Source organism: Lepidochelys kempii, chromosome 4 (genome assembly GCF_965140285.1).
Source record: "Lepidochelys kempii isolate rLepKem1 chromosome 4, rLepKem1.hap1, whole genome shotgun sequence".
In the NCBI taxonomy this organism is placed as follows: domain Eukaryota; kingdom Metazoa; phylum Chordata; order Testudines; family Cheloniidae; genus Lepidochelys; species Lepidochelys kempii.
This window is the reverse complement of record NC_136383.1, coordinates 94,389,904-94,411,919: the sequence shown is the minus strand read 5'-3', so window position 1 is coordinate 94,411,919 and position 22,016 is coordinate 94,389,904.

Genomic DNA, 22,016 nt, shown 5'->3' with positions numbered 1-22,016 from the left:
AGAAGAAATTTTTTGCGCACACGGCCTGTCAAAAATTAGAGGGAACATTGCTCCTGACACATAACAAGTAAGAAATGGTGAAGCAGATTTAACTCTGGACTCACTCATGTTCCTAGTACTTTTTATTCTTCTTTAATACATCATGAAACGTTTAGAACTTCGTATCAAACTTAGCCTGCCACTTTCTGGGATAATACAGGTTCTGCTGAAGTCAGTGGGAGCTTTGCCCTGGATTTCAATTGGGCTAGTATTTCATTCAAAGTTGAGGGTATTATTTAGTTTCTCATAATCTCAGGGCTCAGCACTGAAGCTGCTGTATACCAAACTTTCATTGCCTTTAATGGGTGTTCCATATATACACTAACTAGAAGATCAAGCCTCTAATGCGAGAGATATTTATTAATATTTCCCAGAATAGTTCCTTCCTGCATTTAACTAATATGCTTATATTAATACTCCCATGCTATTTAAACATTTCCCCTCCCCCCCAAATTTCTATTTGTCGTCTTTAAGGCCCTGACCCTACTCCCATTTTACTCAATGGGTGAAATCCTGGCCCCATTGAACTCAAAGACAAAATTCCAGTTAAATTCAAAGGCCCTAAAAAAGGGGGTGAAATTCATGGGCAGTTTCCTAAAAAAGTGGTTTATGGACCTTCTTGTGCCTACTGGTAAATATATACATAGGGAGGTGGGTTTAGCCTTTTGCACCAGATTTCTCATTTAGGTCCCTGAACAGAATGGAACTTATGTCTGAATCAGGAGTTAAGAATTAGGCCCATTATATACATGTCCATTTGTTTAAACGGTATCTTGTTTACCTGGGGCTATGAGAGAATTCTTTCAAAGCCGCTGAAGTAAATACTCAAAGGTGATGTTTTAAAATGTGTTACAACTTACTCTTTATTGAGATACTCCTTTAGCATAAAGAGAGACAATCTCACACAATTAGTATAATGTACAATATACTTTTCAAGGAACCTCATATCATAAAAGTTCAGTTTTTTCCTCTTTTCTCTTTCCTTAGCACTGGCAGCAACTATCTTAAGTTACTTGAACGAAAAACCTCAACAAAACCTGCTGGAGTTCTTCCAAGAAGCAAGGACACATCCAAAGAAAGAATCAGAGTATAATTATACTTTCATCTTCTATTTCAATTAATCTGAAAAGAGTCAAACAGAAGCCACTCATCTGATTTATTTTTTTAAGCTAACATAGGGCCAAATCCCAGTTCCACTGAAGTCAATGGCAAATCTCCTGTTGACTTCAGTGATAGCAGGATTTGGCCCATACTGTTCAGTTTTGCATATAAAACTCGTTAGTGCACATATTCAAGGTTTAGGTCTCTGAGAGAGTTCTTACCAAAGTCATTCTAATATACATTTAGAAAGAAGAGGAACCCTCACAAGACTGAGTACTCACAGATGCTCAAAAGTCCTACTGAGGTTAGCAGGAGTTTTTTTATGCAAAGGATGCTGGATCAGACTCCCTGACTAAAAGACTATTCAATATCCTGGACCAGAAAACTTAACTGACACCCCACACAGCAATTCTGATTTCTAGAGAGATGATGGGCGTTTCTAATCCTGTGGTGGGCAAGGTGCCTACCTGTAATTTACAGAATCCCTGGTGGTGGTGCAGTAGAACAGTGTTCTCACATAGCATTGACAGCAGCATATGTTTGGTACAGTTGTTGTAGAGTCCTGCTCCAGAGCAAGCTCCATGTGTACAGAAGCAACTCACCTGCTGTGGCCCTTTGTGGCTGGGTGCAGGGTTGCTGGGCTTTCCCCTTGAACAGGAGGAGATGACCATCACCTCCATTTGGGTCTTTCATGGCCTAGCCCTCCAGCCAGGTCACTAAGAATTCAGTCTCCTTCTGGGGTATTCAAGCCCAGCTGTAAGTGGACAGGCCCCAAGCTGGCTTCTCCCAGCTGGCTTCTTCAAAGTACCTGGGCCTAGCTGCCCCAGGCCAGCAGCAAAGTCCTTCTAAATGAAACAATCACATTCCTCTTTCACACAGCCAGGGGTCCCTGGCCTTGTCACTTGGTGTGTCAGTAAAACTCCAAAAGTACAAACAAAACTAAATGCTATTTGTTCACTAAGTGTGAAATCAGCACTGGAGAGCCAGTGAAAGGCACTTTGCTTAACTCAGTGCTGATGGAGAAGCAAAGCAGGGGTGCAGAGACTGTACCCAAAGTATACTGCAAATGGATCTCTGCATTTGCCTTGCATAAGGATGGCCTCAAACTGTTAAGCCTAGGTCTACGTTCTGCTCAGAGTTCACCCAGTATCCTGAACAGACCAAAAGGAGGAGAAGTATAATCAAGGACAAATGATTAAAAAGAGACAATTCTGTTCCTTGGCAGAGTTGGATGCCAAGTTCTATCATAGAACAATATTTTGCAGAAGTTGCAAACAGGGTTTATATGGCAACACAGAGTCAATCCTATTCATAACTTCAAAGGCAGCAGTACATTTCAAAAGAATGAGAATAGAGTCAAAGTTTAAATTTTACTATAACCACTAACCAGAGGGGGCATCAGGGTTAGACCCTGACTGACAATCTGACCACAGCTTGTGTGGGATTTGGGGCCCAGGAGGCCAAGAACCCTAAGGAGAAACCCAGCCCCAAGGGGGAACCCAAAAGGATGTCCCACCACCTCCAACATTGGTAAGGGCTAGGGTGAGCACCCTGGCTGGGCCCTGCTTGCATGCAGGTGGCCAGGCATTTCCATCAGGAGCATCCAATAGGCAGGTGTGCCCAGTAGACACCCAGGCCAGAAGGAAAGAGCCAGCCAAAATGGTAATTCCTGTGCAGGAAAACAGGATGGCCACGCTGGTGTTGACAGACCCCAAGTGCAGCCAGACAATGGTCCAAGAGCAAGTAGCCGGTTTGGGAGATAACCTAGACACCATCTATTTACAATGTGTCCATGGAGATATATGCTTGTATCCCACAGAAGAGAAGTGCAGCTCATGATAGGCAAGCACTCAAGGAAAGTGCAGGCTGGGGTAGCCCCTGCACTGGCTTACCCAGTGATTCTTGGTTGAAACTTGGAAGATAAGGAGATTTAAGGAGATTATAAAATCCTGGGGTAATGACCCCCCTCAGGGAACAAGACTCCTGGGGAGGAACCCCTGAGTCTGAGTACATGGTCAGGAAATGTAACTCTAGAAGACCCCAGAGAGGTTACCTTCCAATAGGAGCCACCACCGGGGAGGAAGAACACCCTCCGAACTCAAGACTGGGACTTGCTGACAGCTGATTTAAATTTAATAAGTGAGCAGAAGGAGGACATGATGCTGAGCCGGGCATACGAGCAGCTCACGAGTGTGAACCGGGAAGTGGTAGACCCGCTGTTGCTGAAACTATGGTGCCATTGTGTGTTAAGGGAGGAGAGGCTGCACTGGATGGCCAAAGATGCCCAAACAAGAGAAATACAGCCCCAGCTCCTACTCCCAAAGGAGTTGCAACAACAGGTGCTGCAGCTGGCATATCAGTACTCTGGAGAGGCACTTAGGGAAAGAGAAGACCCTCGACCAGGTAACCCTTAGGTTTTAATGGCTGGGGATACACAGCAAAGTCATGAACTAATGCACTTCATACCCCGAGTACCAATTTACTGGGCCCACAAACCCTTGAAAGCCACGATTATCCCCTTCCCAGTGGTTGTGACCCTCCTCGAAAGAATTTCCATGGATCTGGTAGGACCACTGGAGAAGATGAGGACTGGGTACCAGTACATCCTAGTACTGGTGGACTATGTCACCCAGTACCCCAAGGCCTTCCCCCTTCAAGTCAGCACAGCCACTCATATCGCCCCTGAGTTGCTGAAGCTATTCACCCAGGAGGGTGAGTTCTTAAGCACACAGGGGATCAACATGACATTGAAACAGATGAAGGAGCTATGTGACCTCTTAACAATGTCAGTCTATTTATACCCTCAGACAGATGGGCCAGTCAAGTGCTTCAATAAAACCCTAAAAGAGATGCTGTGAAAGTTCATCCCCAAGGACCCGCAATGTTGGGATTGGCTGTTCCCATCTGTGAGGTGCCACCAGAGGTGAAAGTAACTTAAAGGACTTACCGGTACGCCGGAGTCCTGAGTGGGGGCGTGGCCTCAACTGGAAGAGGAGATTTAAAGGCCCCGGGGCTCTGGCTGGGAGCCCTGGGGCCTTTAAATCACCCCGGAGCTACCAGCAGCAGAGGCAGCTGGAAGCCCCGGCGCTCAGGGGTGAATTAAAGGGCCCGAGGCTCCAGCTGCCGCAGCCAGAGCTCCAGTGGCACTTTAAAGGGTCCAGAGCTCCCTGCAGCAGCCGGAGCCCCAGGCTCTTTAAATCCCCGCCAGAGCCCTGTTGTCACTACCTGTAGCAGTGGCAGGGTTCCGGCAGTGCTTTAAAGGGCCTGGGGCTCCCCACAGCAGCAGGACCACCGGGCCCTTTAACTGTCAGGGAAGCCAGTCCGGTCTGGCACAGCATACTGGCTCTTACCGGTATGCTGTATCGGACTGGCCTACTTTCACCTCTGGGTGCCACCAGCCTCCATGGGGTTCTCACCATTTGAGTCTCTGTACAGGAGAGAGAACCCCATGGGGTGCTAGACCTACTCCAAGAGGCATGGAAGGAGCAGCCACCCCTTAAGCCCAGCGTGGTCCAATACATAATCCACATGCAGGAGGATTTAGACAGGCTAGGGGCATTTGTTCGGGAAAACTTGCTGCAATCCCAACAGAACCAAGAATGAGGCTATAACAGCTGGCTAGCCAGTAGGTGACATACCTGGGCTATTGAGCTGGGGGAGGGAGTCTAAGGCCACTTAGTCAGCAAAGTACAGGCCCTAGAACAATGCTCTATACCATCCACAAAAAAAGCTGGTTTCGCTTCCTAGGCCTTGCAGGTACAAGAGATGCTTTGTGCCCAATATTGCCACTATTGCAGTGCCCCCGACTGACCCAATAAAGGACCCAACCCAAAAAAGATCAAGTGGTCTACGGCCTGCTATAAGGTATGCTGGGAGCTAAAAGAGAAACTGAGCCAAGGGCCAGTGCTCACACATACCAACTTCACAAGAGGTTCAGGTTACAAATGGATGCCTCTCACGTAGGAATGGGAGTGATGCTTTCTCAAGATATTGATAGAGAAGAGCACTGTACCTCAGTCAGAAGCTGTTCCCATGAGAAAGGTCTGGTTTTCCCAGTGTCCCACTTCTGCTTGGAAATTTAGCTATTTCCTCCATCTTTACAAAGAAAAAAAGTGTATATTTTCCCTTTGGGGTTCTCTTTCCACAAATGAGCCATTTCAAAAATGGGCTCAAATAAAATATAGGGTCTGCCTGGTGCTTTCCAGAAAGTGGAGTCTGACAGCAAGGGAGTTGTAATCTGGTATCTGAAGCATATGCAAATACATCTGTGAATTCATCCCTCTCTCCCCAAAACTGAGGTGCATATTCCCAGTGGAAACCCTCTGCTATAAATTGAGAAAAAAGAAAAACAAAAAACACAAACATGCTTCTATTTATGTATGATTTATTTTGGTTCTCAGCTTTTCATTAACTATTTATTGAAACAACGGTTTGAAAGCCCAGTTCAGTAATAGATTTTCTCTTGACTTGCTTCAAGGTGTTAATATTTTTGGAACAAGGGCTTTTGTTCACTGGAAACTTTTGTGGAGGACTGAATTTGAACCTCAGCAACTTGACTATTCTATTTCCCAAGTGGCATTATGACATGAACAGTTCTCCCTCCTATATGTTGAGATGCTGTCATCCAATCAAACTGTGGCAAATATTTCAGGTTATAAAAGCTTAGCAATAGATTGCTATATGATTAACTACTAAACACTTTAAAATGTATACTTGTCTTCATGCACATCATGATACATCATACATGAAGATTTTTATCAATCATTTATTGGTGATGTTGCCTTTAATTGTTACTTTGAAATATACAGGGCAATTCATAGGAAGCAAGTCAAGATGATCATTAGTAATTAAGACTATTTATATTGCTGCAGCACCTAGTTGCAATCAAGACCATTGTGTTAACTGCTGTACAATACATGGTAAGAAGCTTACAATCAAAAGGTCTTGATCCTGAAAGCACCTCTGTGCAGACAGACCTCTGCAACTATGTGGACTCTTGTTGACTTCAATAAGGGCTTAGACAAAAAAGTGATGGGGATAACATGATGGATACATGTTCCTACAGATTACATAGTCAAATGCTTAGCAGGTCCAAGTGTAATTGTAATGATTTGCATAGTAATTTGTATTGTGAGTTAACAGTTTTCTTCTGCTAATTTTATTGCAGATATGGATTCACTCAAAAGCAAAATTTGGTTTTAAAGAAGAAAAACATAAGAAATCTTACTGGGGGAGAGAGAGAAGTGAAAGAAGTTCATACTGTTCCACCCAAAAAGCTAAATACTGTCCAGTAAGTGCTAAGCAACAGGCTTCTCTGAAAGCTGAATTTCAGATAGGAGCCACATTTGCCCACTCAACAGCATTTGGAATAGAAGCTGCACATCTCATCCAGGGATAGGACTTGGAACCGGGCACTCTTAGCGAAGGATAAAATGGGGCCTTTTACAGCTTAGTTATTGTGTCTCTTACTTGGCTTGTATTCACTCATCATTTAAGTAAGAGAATTTTAAGCTTAGTCTAAATTTTAGATTGATCCCTCATGCATTCTGAAAATCATTCCTGAGTCCAAGAAGTTCAATTTCCCTTGCTTACACTTTACTGTAAGTGTTAGTTTGGCAACGCTCAAAGCTACAAAGCATGGATGTCATGTTCCTCCTCCACTTCAGCACACTTCATAGTAACTCTTGTCATTTGATTACATAGTAAATATTAGGTAGTGGCAGTTTAACTATAAATTAACTGCCATGATTATACAAATTAAATAGAGGATTCTCTCTCTCTCTCCTTTAAAACCAGGGTGGCTTACATAGTAATTACTCTTGGTCCCACTATGCATTTTACCAAGTAATCTGCAGGAACATGTAACTATCTTATCATCTCTTCACTTTCTTCTTTTCTCATTACATTTCAGAACTGGCTTCCTCCTGGCTTCCAAATTCTCCAGACTCGTTACACTTCTGCCACCTGCTCACTCTGATTTTGCAATGCTGGGCTCCTGTCCCCTCACCTCGACTAGAGAGCAGGCATGTCTCGACAAGCGAGTGCACTGCTCGGCTCATCACAATAATGTTTACAAACACAAGTAGGTGTCCTATTTACATTTATTATTTTTCGGAAAGCGTGCTAGCATGAGTAAGCCACCCCTCAAGTTCCTGCTGCTGAGAGGACAGCAGAGGCACTGCGGATGTTTGCTGAAGAATAAGCGGGTGACTAGTGCTTCCTAGAGAACTTTGGTAAAGTAGTAACACAGCAGCAGAGCAACATTTTCATAGGCTAATTTCTATTAGGACCATTCATTTGTCTATCTTTTATATATGGGGTTTTGAAGACATTGTTCCATTATCACCCAAGCTGCAGCCAGGTTTTACTGATGTCTGGATGGAGCTTGTCAGCTGCTTCTCCTGGCTTGAAAAGACCTGTTCAACCTCACTGTTGCTTGCAATGAAAAGGAAAGACACTGAACAGGTTAACAGCAATCAGAGAAACCGAATAGGACCATGCAAGCTCTACATTCTTTCTTGGACCTCCAAGTCCAGTTCTGGGAACATATGCCGACTTGTCCTCATTTGACAACAACTCTAACTGTTGCAAGGATGCGTAACAAAAATCCATCCACAAGTAGCACCAATATGGCAAATAGATTAAAAGGTAAATTATGTTTATATGTGATCTGGGCCCTGTAACTTAATGTGGTAATTTTAGTGTGAATACAGAGACACCAGACACCAAGTACTTTAGCAGAGAACCAAAGAATGACCTCATTCTCAGAAGTCCCTCATTTTATCAATGTCCTACTATTACATACCCTGCCTTCTCTTGAAACTGGAGGACCAAGAACTCTGAATTAAATTTATCTCCAGTAATGTTGATGAAAGTCCTAATACATGCAGTAGTCCCAAAACACTGAATTAAAAATTGCTTTGGTTTTGAAAGCTAACCATTTGTGACCAACTTTCATATCAGATGGACTTTGTACTTTTGCATATGCAAATCTAATGATCACTTCCCTGCAACTGGTATTATAAACATTTCATAAAGGCAATCCATCTCTGTTGGCCTCCTGATACATTAACAATTGCTCATGCCAAATAGTAGGAAATAAATTACCATGCACAGAAACAGTTTATCTCATGGTTAAAGTTCAGACATGACAACTATCCTGATCAGAACAGTGGAAAGGGGGGGAAGTGCTTTACAATTCATCTTCACCCTTTCAATGGAGTCTGCAGAATTCTTAAGATTTTACAGTGATACCATGGAGGCTGAAGTAGGTTTCTTACCTTATGTCTTTCCTGTGGTTTATTTGGGAATTTACTGCCATCACTAAGCAATCTTCCAAATACTGCAAGAGACAAAACATCATTATAGGCTGAGGACTCTTTGACTTTACACTTTTAAAATAAAATCAGAGCCCAACAATGGAAGCTAATCCTACCAACTAACATTTGTCAGAGTGAGCTATAATAAGATGCAAATCTGATTTCCTACACTCAGACAGCTATAGCATCTGTGACCTTACACAAAGAAAAAAGCAGCTTGTATCAAGACAGCTAGTGTATGTCCCCCACCTCAAGGTTTGGAGGGTTTTTTTTCCCCTTCTACTGAAATAATTATGCCAGTTGAAGTATAAAAGAAAAAGCAGGTACGGTGTTCTTAGATAAGTTATACCAAGAGGAAATATGCTAAACATACTGTTTCTCTCTGTGCTTGAGCCAGGGCTTGACCCCATTCACATAATTTTAAGTGGAAGCAGGACTGGGCCCAAAAGACATTTCTATAAAAAGCAATCTCACTCCTTCTCTCAGGATGACTTGGGGGGGGGGGAGGAAACCCTTGCTGTGTTGAAGAGGTAGAAAGACTAGCCCACCTGTCCTCTGCTTCAGCCTAAGAAGAGTGAGGAGCTAAAACAGGCAAACAATCACACTGTCCAAGACAAAGGTGGACCATGTGTCACAGCTGAGTGCAACTGCATCTGTATCTTCCCCTCTATGGTGCACCAAGGGCACCCACTCTCAGACTTCCAGATCCCTAGCCGTCCCCTCTCTTGGGCAGAGGCACACATCTCTTTCCCTCCTCGCTAGGATTTTCCCAGGCTGCACAGATGCTGCCTACATGATTTGCCCAGCAGGTCAGACAGCCCAAGTGGGCCTGTTTTGTCTTCCCCTCAGAGGCTGTGTCAAATATAAAGGGAAGGGTAACCACCTTTCTGTATACAATGCTATAAAATCTCTCCTGGCCAGAGGCAAAACCCTTTCACCTGTAAAGGGTTAAGAAGCTAAGGTAACCCTGCTGGCACCTGACCCAAAATGGCCAATGAGGGGACAAGATTTTCAAATCTGGAGGGGGCAGGGAACAAAGGGTTTGGTCGGTCTGTGTGATGCTTTTGCCAGGAACAGATCAGGAATGCAAGCTTTACAACTCCTGTAACATTAGGAAGTAATCTAGCTAGAAAATGCAAGAGATTTTCTTTTGTTTAATGGCTTGTAAAATAAGCTGTGCTGGAGGAAATGTATATTCCTGTTTGTGTCTTTTTGTAATGCAAGGTTTTGCCTAGAGGGATTCTCTATGTTTTGAATCTGATTACCCTGTAAGGTATTTACCATCCTGATTTTACAGAGGTGATTCTTTTACTTTTTCTGTCATTAAAATTCTTCTTTTAAGAACCTGATTGCGTTTTCATTGTTCTTAAGATCCAAGGGTTTGGGTCTGTGTTCACCTGTACAATTTGATGAGGATTCTTATCAAGCGTTCCCCTGGAAAGGGGGGTGTAGGGCTTGGGGGGATATTTTGGGGGAAAAACATCTCCAAGTGGGCTCTTTCCCTGTTCTTTGTTTATAAAACACTTGGTGGTGGCGGCAGCATAGGGTTCAAGGACAAGGCAGAGTTTGTACGCTGGGGAAGTTTTTAAGCTAAGCTGGTAAGAATAAGCTTGGGGGGGTCTTTCATGCAGGTCCCCACATCTGTACCTTAGAGTTCAGAGTGGGAAAGGAACCTGACAGGCTATAAACAGCTTAATTGCCCATAAGTACAAATTAATACACAGCTCGTTCTAAGCAAGCACATTTATTCTTCGGGTGAAATCAGTACAGGGAAAAACATTAAGAACAATAAAAAATAACTTTCACCCCAACTCCAACAAGGGCTTTTGCCTGTGGTTACAAATTTGTAACTGCTTTGGCTCAGAAGAAGCACCTTCATGAGTAGGTCACATCCTTCCAGTCTTTCCCAAGGAGGATTGAGGCCTTCCTTGGATAGAAAGTCCTGTCCATTTTCTGGATCAGAAGGAAAGCCCTGAGTTAGTTTAAACTGAGGCTACTTATCCAGAAGTCCTTTCTATGTCTGTTGGTCCTTAGAGAATCAGTATATGCAAGTATCTCCATGGGGTGATACCTCCTGGGAGATATTAAAATCTGAATGAATTTGCCTAGTCACTTCCCTCCTACCTCCCCCATTCTTGGTTCCTGGAAGGCTGTGATCCCCCTCCCCCATGGAATTACATACAATCCTTGGCCCATGAGATATAAAATTAATACAGTGAGATCTGCCAAAGATATTGCAGGAAATTGCCATATCTATCACTCCATGATTGGCTGGGAAGTATGTGTCACTCTTTGGACACCCCTAGCTTGCTTTCACTCTTGCCAAGGGAGAGAGTAGAGTGTGACAAGGCAGTGAGAGATTATATTTCATTATCACCATAATGGTTTAATCCCCACTATGTTCTATAATACTTTTCCATAAGGGAAGGGACTAGACATATAAAGTAATTTCTACTCAACATGCATAAGGATTACAGAATCTGAGTAAGAACTTCCAGATCTGATCAATAGAAATTAGACATGGAAAAGACTTTTTAGGTCATTTTATCCAACCCTGTGCAAATGCAGGTTTGGTTCCTATATTCTTCCCTCCATCAAATCTTGTTTTAAATGGCTCAGCAATAGGGCTCCCACTACTTCACTTGGGAAACTACACTCCTATGTACGGTTAGGGATGTTTTCCTCTTACATTTCTCTTTGCTTGGTTTCAATACCAATGGCAATTACTGAATTATTCCACTACAATATATACGTAGTCATTTGTAGTTCATTTCCATTCCCATTAACAAGCTTTTCGATACCCTTAAATACTAAGGAAGAAAAATACTTGCAGCTATTAATAAATGCAGCATTCGGTGACATTATAACCCTGCCTGATCAGAGCCTTTTACTAGATATTGGATTGCTTGTTGGAAGTCAATTTTACAACAAACACACACCGGCATGACATAAATCTCAGTGTTTTAGTTTTCAGATATAATTATTTACCATATTATTCCTCAGGGTGAAAAACAATGTGTGCAAATGAATTTAGATACACAGCCACTGATTTTCCAGTGGTGATATAATTAAGACTATAAAACATTGCCTATAGCAAACAGCTATTGTGGGAGTCCCTTACATGTACTTATATGCATAGCAACCACATTTGGTCGGTCTTGATTTGCTGTAACAATTTGTCTGTCTTTCTGTCAAAGTAGGCAAAGTCTTCAGTATCCAAGGAAGTTTATAAGAGATTGAAAAAGCAAAATAATTATACCACTCTGCATTTTTGTATCTGAGGGGAAAAAAATAACTATTGCTGAATCAAAATAAATCAAGCTTTTTTTATTGAAGACGACGTATACAAGCATTCTTGTTAAGGATATTTCTTGTAGAAAGTACCATCCACCTCATAAGAACAAAGTATGGAATTTTAACATTATGTGTCTCAGTTCTATTTTTCCAAAGTTAATCAGCCATGCACTGACTACAATTGTTCTCAAATAACTATCATTCCAAAAATCCAACAATAGGTTTAGGACAGTACTAAGTATGATGAGCAATGCAATAGCTTCCTTGATGCAAAAGGAAGTTCCATTAGATTGCTCATCTTTACTGTTACCAAAAGAATTTGCTAAATGCCCCAGTTATGAGCACCATTCAATTTTATTCTTTTTATTCCCTGAGGAAACAATGGATATATTATTGTGGGTCTAGGTGAGCTTTTATAGCACTAGGTTGGAAGAAGAGGTTTCCTCAATAATATAAACACAAGCGAATGGTGTGGGGGTACATTGAAATATAAACTACTTCACTAGAAATAATTTTAGATATTTTAAAATACACCTTAGAATCTACGAGTAGGAATTTAAGATACTTTATAAAACACTACTTTAAACAGTGAGCACTGTACAAACATTAATTAAATCTCACTCCCCCTTAAGATGTAGAAAAGTATTTTAATACTTATTTGAGCCAGATTTTACTCTGTTTATGCATTTAAATCTCCCATTAACTTCACTGCGTGCCTCACTTGAGGCAGAGAAACAGGCTCTGTTTGAAGCAGGGGTGGTGAGCTGATTTGCACATAGTCGCTTAAGGACAAGTCCCTCCTCAACTACACCTGTGAAATGCCTATTCACCAGGGAATTGTAGTTCAAGTCCCGTATGCTCCCACTCATCTATGGGCTGAGTGGCCTGGCTGTGTTTTATATATCTCATGATGCACCATTGCCAGGAATGGCTATGATGGTCACACTCCCCTCACAAGGGGGTGGGGGTGGGGTGTGCGCTTCATGGGAAATGTAGTCTAGCCACAGAGCTAGCCCATAAAAGAGAATGGGAGACACCTGAACTACAATTCCCATGAGGGACTGTAGAACCATTTTGAATTAAAAAAATACTGGGTTTTTTTGGTTGAAAATATTTCAGTTTTTGATATTTCACTAGAAAATTGAAATTTTCTGGAGGGGTGGGGTAGGGGGGAAACCATTTTCCAACCATCTCTACCATTGGACTTTATACGAGTTATCAGCACATGAATGAGGAAAAAAATAAATAAATACAACCTGTGACACGGCTTCCCATATTTTTCATAGTAATATTGTGATTACATTATGATTATGACACAATCAATGTATTTTGTGCATGATAGGTCATGTGAGGTATCATTGGAAAGGTTGATGGCTTTTCTGAATAGGATTATCCTATTTGTATGCATGTGTCATTTTGGTATCTAAAGTTGGGAATATTGATTCTACATCTGTACTACAAAAGTGTTTACACCTGGGGAACGCCCACAAGACAAAAATGCAATTAGTCTGGCTGCTAGCTGGGAACAAGTCAATGGACCATTAGGGAGAACAGGTCTTTGAAGAAGCTAATCTCCCACCTTCCTGAGAAGCTTTCCTGGGATGCTACAAAGAGCCTCTGACTCATGGCTGCTTTGATACTGCAGGATAATGTGATAAAGTCACTTCGTAATTGACTCCATGATAGAATACCAGTATTTTTCCACTGGTGGGGGGGGTAACCACACTGGGGAAAAAAAATGGATTCCCACCATATGTAAAACCTATTTAAGGCAGGGGGGTGACATAAAGAGAGGTCATTCTTCACTGAATCCCTGCCCAGGATGACTGCTGGAAACATTTAAGAAACAAAGACAAGGAGGGGGGGGCAAAAGAGCTGAGCCGAGGCTGGAAAGGCGTCTGGCCTGTGAAAGAAATACTGGGAGTTTTAAGCTGCAAGCAAGAGCAGCTTGCCTTCAAGAACCATTGCAATCTGCCTGAAACAACAATTAGGGTGAGAAATTGCTACTTGTAACCAGTTTCTTTAGTATCTTATGCTTGGTTTGTGTGTTTGTTTCATTTGATAGGTAATCTGCTTTGATCTGTTTCCTAGCCCTTATAATCACTTAAAATCTAAGTTTTTTTTGTTCTCTAAAACCAGTTTGTGGAATTCATAACTGGGGGTGGGGGCAAAAGCTATGCATATCTTCCTCCACAATGAGTGAGGGGGAGAATTTCATGAGCTTACACTGCATAGTTCTCTGTGCTGCACAAGATGATGCAATTTGGGGTTTACACTTCAGAGGAGATATGCACTGGAATGCTGGGCAATTCCCTAGCTGAAGTCTTCCCATGCAGCGCTGATTTCAGTGTCTTTCTGCAGCTGGGTGTGTCCCTACCTGTGTGTGTGTGCTGGAGGCTTGAGGGCCTGGCTCAGCAGGACAGCGTAAGGGAGCCCAGGCTGGTGGAACAGGCAGGCTCAGTGGTACCCCCAATACATCAGGTGGTATCCCAGGGGGAAACCCACCATATAACTATCAGTAAGATCTTTGGGCTTTGGCCTCACAGGAGTTTTGCTTGAGTAAGGGTTTAATAACAAATGTTTAAGGGCTTCTGGGTTTGGGCCTAGGACTGCATTTATTAAATGATAGAAACACCATACTACACATTACAAAAGACAAATATTTTGTTTTTACCAGGGATGTCAACAACCTTAAAGCTATTTTTGGTGACCATTTAAAAGCTTACGGCTCAATCCCAAGAAAGAGCAGCTGTCCAAGTTTGCCCCCATTATTATACTGCTTTGTATTTTGCCACCCACTATAACTGTTTGCCATGCTGTATAATGTGAGAGCGTATGAGAGTGCCTATTTGAATTGGAAACATGCAGAATGTTTCCAATTAAAATAATGAAATCGGATTTTATCAGAATGAAACACAGGAACAATCTTTCCTCCATTTATTATAATTTTTTTTTAAGTATGGATTTTTTAAAGGACAGTTAGAATGTTCAGTTCTCTGGACCAGATCCTTAGCTGCTAAAAATCAGAGTACCTCCATTGAAGTCAATGGCAATTAGAATAGAAAAGCCATCAACCATTAATGCTAATGAACACACCCGAGTTTTTCCATTGCGTTTGCTTCACATTATCTCACTGTAGCGGGCAGCACTTTTGAGACAGCAGTAGACTGCAGTGTTCCTTGGCTTTAAGTCTCTGTTACTAGACTTCTTTGATAAAATTCTACTGCACTCTAGTTCTTGTACACACTAAAGTTCATTGTAATCTTTACCACCTTCTTTAAACTGCATCTCTGTTTATGCAGAATGCATGGCCACCATGGTAGGGCTACATCTACACTGCATGCTTCTTTTGGTGGCATGCAGAGTAACCCCCCATCATGAGTTTAAGTAGCAGTGTAGTCAGTGAGGTATGGCTCAGGTGAGTAGACTACAGACACAGCTGAAGTGTGTGAGTATGTACCTTACACTGCTCTCCACTCACCCATCTGCACTGCTATTTTTAGTTGTACAGTGTCCTGCTGCCAGAACCTTTCCCAGTGCAGGGAAAGGCTCTGGCAGGGGAGAGGCAGTGGGGAAAGGCTCCAGCAGGGGAGAGGAGCCATTAACTGACATGAGTGGATGCAGCTTGCTTTTCACTGTGGCATGTAGCTACACATATTGTACACACTGCTGAAAGTGGTGTTCAGGGTAGATGTAGTTCTCTGAACAAAATATAGGTTTTTCTCCTCGAGGCTACAAGCCAGTTACCAGTTAAAGCATGTTTGTTGTGCCCTTGTTTTGCATTCGTTTTAGATGCTTTGATTGCTGCTCAAATTAAAACTTGCCAATGTTTTAAATCTCAGATTAGATCCACATCACATCTGCCAAATAATCAGAGCCACTTTCAGAGCCAGTGCCATGACCACCACAAATCTGGAATGTGTCAATAAAAACACAAATTAATTGGAGGCCCTTCAGAGTGTTTTAACTTTAATGCAATCTCATTACCTACATCACTGTTGTTCCCTGCCAAAACAAACTGTTTTTGGAGGCTTTTCTAAAAAGAGAGAGTCTGTTTTCTTGTGGTCTGACTCCTGATTTTCTTTCCTTAAAAAGCTTCAATTACTCATCCTCAGTTTTCCCCCAAAACCAATTTTAGGACAATCTCAACTAGAACAGTGAAAACACAGATTTTCAAATATATCTGTGAATAAACATCTCATTCATTTTGCAGCTCTTTCTGGGATCACAAATTAATTACAACATTCCCCTACACATTATGAAACCCTGTCTGTGAATACCCAAATGACCTCCAGGTATTTATGAAAATGTTTCTGAATCCTGAAAGTCTCACAAATCTGAACTGGAAATCCATTGGCTATTCATCATTTTCTATCTCCAATTAAAAATGTCAGTAATCTGAAACTAAAACATATGATTTGGGTGATCATTTAATTTGGATACCTGGGAGTAATCCACAGAACACCATTCTTTTGTTTGAGATAGTCATTAAATATTTTCAAATACCAGATATATTTGCAAATATGATAACACATTGTAAATGATTCTCAAAACCAAAAAGTCTTCAGTTTTTCAGAACTGTGTGTTCTATTTAGGGTGACTAGACAGCAAGTGTGGAAAAACTGGGAAGGGGGCGAGGGGGTAATAGGAGCCTATATAAGAAAAAGACCCAAAAATCAGGACTGTCCCTATAAAAAAAAAAAAAAAAAACCGAGACATCTGGTCACCCTAGTTCCATTAGGACTACTGGACCACAACTAGTATTATGAGCCAATATCCAAATAGTGGAAATATTTATATGGAGCATACCTAAACGTAAGGACAACCTGACTAAACTAGTCCTCAAATTTACTAGACCCATTTATAACACCCTGTGCCTTTAACATGTCAAAAAACAAACTATTACTCAGTTCATTCTCAATAACCTAACCAGTTAGTATGATGTGTTCTCAAGCTCTTTCTATTCACTTATCAAGTGGCACGCTCTTCATTGTCAGAAAATAGCGGAATGTTTTACAGCTATCAGCAGATAATGTCATCTGGGTAGGGAGGATTATTTAGAACACTGCTCTTTGTTGAATGCTGCAACTCTTTTTCCAGTGTATTATTCCAACAGCCATAGAGCCTCTAATTGCAAAGACTTGCTTTTATTAAAAACAACCTGGTTAAGAAACCTATTATCTATTGTTTGAGGATTTTAAACAATTCCAAAATGCAAAAATCTGATAAAACCCACTCAGTCCTGAATAATCTTAAAACATAAGAACTAATGTGAAAGGATTTTAGAATTAGCAATGAGCATCAAGGCTTAATAACTTTATCCAAGGGCAATAATACATCTGTCTATGATAGTGTTCAAGATAGAAGTGACTGAACTAGCAAGATGTACAGTTGGCTAAGGATTGCCAACAGGAAATAGTTTTCCACAAGAGGTGCAATCATTGACTTGTATACTTGATGGGTCATATCTCTTTTCAGTATGAATGCTCACAGTGTAGAATCCCCTAGTATATCCAGACCAAATCCATCAGGAATTTGGATATGTTTGTATATACTCAGATGGCAACACTTGCATTTAATATTTTTTTAAATGAAAATAAAGCATTGTTTAATTGTTATTAAGAATACGCATAAGTTAAAAAAGGCAAGTGTATTTTTTGAAACACGTAAAACTAGCCTTATTGATCTTAGGGACCCCCAATGTTTCATAGCAGGGAGTAACTATATTTAACTTGCTGATTATGTATATGTTGAAAATTATTAAAAACATTAAGAGGGAAAAAGTCATTAGATTGTATTAATTAGCCAATATGGTATTAAGTTACAAATCCCTTTGTGTAAAAAAGGGGGTTAAGAGAATAGGATTAAAATATATGGCCTCAATTTTGTGAATGTCCAGACTAGCCTCAGCAAGGAAACTCAAATAAAGGTCAGTGATCAGAACTGAGACAAAAAAAAGACTGGAGTCTAACCTAGTCTTGTATGATTTCTAGTGAAAATAAAAAAACCAAACTATGGTGAGTGGAGGTAAATTTTTTATGAGTGCCTATATGATTTAGAAGCCTCATTATCAAACATCAACAGGAGCCCTTCCACCAACTTTAATGGGGATCAGTCCTTAAGAAAGGGAGGAATAATTATACAAATTAACTTCTCCCTTCTGAGACTCCTAGGGCATTCTGATGTTCCTGGTCTGTCTTTTAGATTGGAACCTGTCTGGGGAAAGGGCTGTTTTGATAGTCATTTTCTGTACAACACTGAGCCGTGATTGTACTAATACAGAAAGTGACTTGAATGTATTATTTCTAAATTTGATCATAGCTACCTAGGTAGCTACCCTGAGCATTTGGACTGAGACAACATTTCAGAACCATAATTCTGCAACAGCATTTTTCTACCCTGTTAAAATGAGATCCTGTCATAGTGATGAATATAACTTTTAGGAGGAGTCAAAACCAGCAAAGGAGATAAATGTAATCCACAACTCAGGCTGAACTGAAGGACTAATGTAATTTGAATAAGTACTGATTTATTCCCATGAGAACTTTAGACTAACATGTTCTGAATTCTAACAGTGAGAAGAGACTTTCCAAATACAAAAAATTACCAGTAAAATGAAGATATTGGTTTTTATTATGAAACTATGCAAGCTGCAAATCTCTGTGTAAACAACTTTTAATGATCCATTACTTTTTGTATTTCCTACCGCATTTTTTAAAACCAGGCTTCCAGTTTTTGTTCCCTGCAAATACATCCCACCCAAAGGAAAGCTGCATTTATATAAACGCTAAGAAAACTTAATGGACCCTACATATATAATAATTTAACACTGGGGAACCTCTGGATTTCATTTTTATTCCAATCTTTTTCACTTGTTTAGCAAGACAATTTACTGCTATGTAATGGATTTAAGGCCCTGTGAATCACTCCACATAGTCCACCTGTTACAGTCACATGCCACTCCAATGGAGTCAATGTATATGTGAATGTATATAGGTGTACACCCATATAGAGTCACTTTTCCTGACTGGGGCTGAAGCTGTATGTTTTCTATGCTCTTCATGTACAAGCAGTACTCTAATCATAGTTAAAAAACAATAGCTCAATATGCAGTCAAAATAATTGTAAGGGTATTATGCAAGTCCTTGCCTTCCAATTGCCTACTAATAGCTCTCATCCAATCAGAGCACAGATCTGCATGCTGTACAGTTATTAAGAGATAAGGGCATAGTAATTATGCAGATCAGATCCTATAAGCCCCCTATAGCTCATGTAAAACCAGAGAGTTGTTGGCCAGAAATCATGTAATGTTCCTGAACTCTGAATAGCTGAGACAATTCCATTCAGTATAATCTCAAGAAAAGTAACAGACAGCTTTATGGCATTTAACAAGCAAAAACCCCTGAACAAAATGTTTTTATGGGTTATGTTACAGTAAAGCGTTGCTAGTTGTGTAGAAAATGCTACTTTTCCATGACAGTTCTAAGCCTAGTTCTAAACTTATGCTAGCTTTGGTTCAACTTACCAGGGCATGATAGAGTTTTTTGTCTTCCTATTACAACCTCACCCTTATTTTTAGAATCCTCTCTAATTTATTTTATAGCGTTTATCAATGTGTACAATGAAAGCATAAAGTGATCAGTATGTGAAAGTGAGGTTCACAGTGTTAATGAATGAACAAATTACAACAAGGATGAAGAATTCATTTTAGGACCAGCTGCAGATAAATTGCCACTTCATTTCAGGTATGAAATAGAATGGAATGATGCACAGGACTGGACAACATACCAATAACCAAGGCTTTGGAGCTGTGCTCCAGCTCCAGGCAAAAACCTGCAGCTCCACTGCTCCAGAGCTGCTCCGCGCTCCAGCTCCAGGCTCCGCTTCAAAGCCCTGCCAATATCATAATAAAAAGGTGCTGAATACAATACCACCTTTCTGGTCTAACTAGCATAAAATCAGCCTGTTTAAAAAGGAATCTCAAATTGTAGAAACTCAAAATTATCCAATCAAGAGGTACAGTTTTTAAATTGGTGAATGTACTGTAGTACTAACATGATTTATGAAAAAGGTGATGTATTTGGGTGCAAAAGGCTAGTTCAAGCAGTCAGTGGGTCTACTCGCAAGCATTAAAATTAAACATGTGTAGGCATGTCTTTACAAAATTAGACCCTGATTTTGCAAGAGACACTCATAGTAGCAAGGCTGCTTCATATGGAGCACCCAATCATGGCCAGAGGTCACTCTACAGCACCCTGTCTCTCCCCCCACTCTCAGCCCCATAAGAACTGCACACAGGCTTTTTTCTGTGTTAACACCACTCCTACCTGGGGCTGGTTTAACAGAAGAAACAGTTCAAAACTATCTTCAGGGTCTCAAAATACAAGGGCTGAGCATCTTCTATCACAAACAGAGGTAGTCTTCTGTCCTATTCTGTTCTCACAGCCAGTCCTCCCAGCTGGAGCTCAGCCTCCAGACCCAAACCCAGTCAGGATTTCCCACAGGAGCCTCCTCTCACTGGGCTCTGGTCTCCAAACTCCCCTGATATCAGGATCTTCTCTGCAGGCACCTTACTCACTTTCTACAATTTCCTGAGTTTCCCCCTCTCTTTATAGGAAGTCACCTGATCCAAACCAGGTGTTCTTTAATAAACAGGGTTGACTAACCTCAGGACCTCCAGCCTTAAAGAGGCCAGCCACCCTGTTACACATATGTATTTTACGAAGAAAGGCAAAGTTTGTATTTCTGCCATTTTAACATGTCCTAGCATTTAAAGTTAATATGACAAATTCTTTAAATGGACAAAATTATTCATGGTATAGCATTGAAGTTGAAATGTGATTCAGATATTATTTCAGATAGAAGAAAAACAAATCATACCATATTTTTACATTTTCAGTAGGGGCACACACAGATCTCATGACTTCCTGAATGCCCTTTCCAGCAGCTGCTCATGTAACATGTTTAACATCAATAAAGGTGACAAGCTCAAGACTAAGGTTATGTAAATCTGGATTGTGCAAGGCCTTTGGTGAGGGAAAAACACACTTATATTAATTTTATAATGATGGAGCTTGGCAAATGGTGAAAAACTTTTGTTTCAAATGTTTGTTCACAATTTAACATTTGTTTCTGCCATGTTTGTCCCTCTTTTGCATTCAGATTCCATGAATGTTCAAGAAATTGAGCCCAAGCATCTGGAGGAAGAAATTGGAAAGTAAACTGAATTTTAAGTTCAAGTATTTATGCTCAAAGAGCTTTTGCACTAAGGTACTGATCCTGCAATGAGCTCTAGACAGATGGACCCCTGTGCGTGCTAAGAACTCATTGCCAGATGGTGCCTTTCGGTCAGATTCAATGCCTTTTTAAATAGATAGGAAACTTTCTGTTCACGTCAGTGATATTGGATGAGGCCCTTCTGCAGTCAGGGAACAGAAACAAGAAAGATATATGGCCACACAGCTTAAATTTCATATATTTGTGATCAATTCATATAGTAAATAATTCCAAAAGTTGTTCACCTAATACATTGAATGAAACCATAATCCATTCATGGTTATTCCACAGGGAGGGGAAAAGGCTACATTTATCAGATAAATCCTGTGTTGGGAATTATTCACGTAGCTCCACATAGGTCTGATCCTGCATTCCTTGAGCATCTAATATTTCTTTTACTTAACCATCTCCTCATGGATTCTTATACCCATTTCCACCATCCTCCAGCTATTCCTTCCCAGCTCAGTATCTCCCTCAATCCCATATTGCCTGCTCCTTTCAGCAGTTTGCACTGACAGGTACCTGGCTTTCCTTCTCAGACTCCTTCTGTCAGCGTAGGCTTCGTCTACACAGGGGGGCTATACTGGCATAGCTATGCCAACAGAGGCTCTGTAGCCTAGACATAGTCTCATACTTTCCCACTCCTGCTAATTCCCCCCACCCTCTATTCTTCCTTCTTTGAAGTACATACTAATGCAGATTAAATTAAAGAAACCTTAATTTTAAGTTGAAGTAATGCTGTTAAAAGAATTTTACTTCCTAGCTTTTAATGCAACTAAAGAAAGAAAAGTTTGGTTCCTTGACAATAGAAGGCTGCTACTGTGTGCCATATTAGCAGGTCTCGTAAATTTGGAGATTAACTGTTGAGATAAGTAATAGGTAGGTCCAATTTTTTTTTTTAATAGCCCTATGATTAGTTCTATCAATGCTGGAAGCACTATATGTATGTTTTTGCTAATAATGTTTGGTCAGTTACATGTTTAGTTA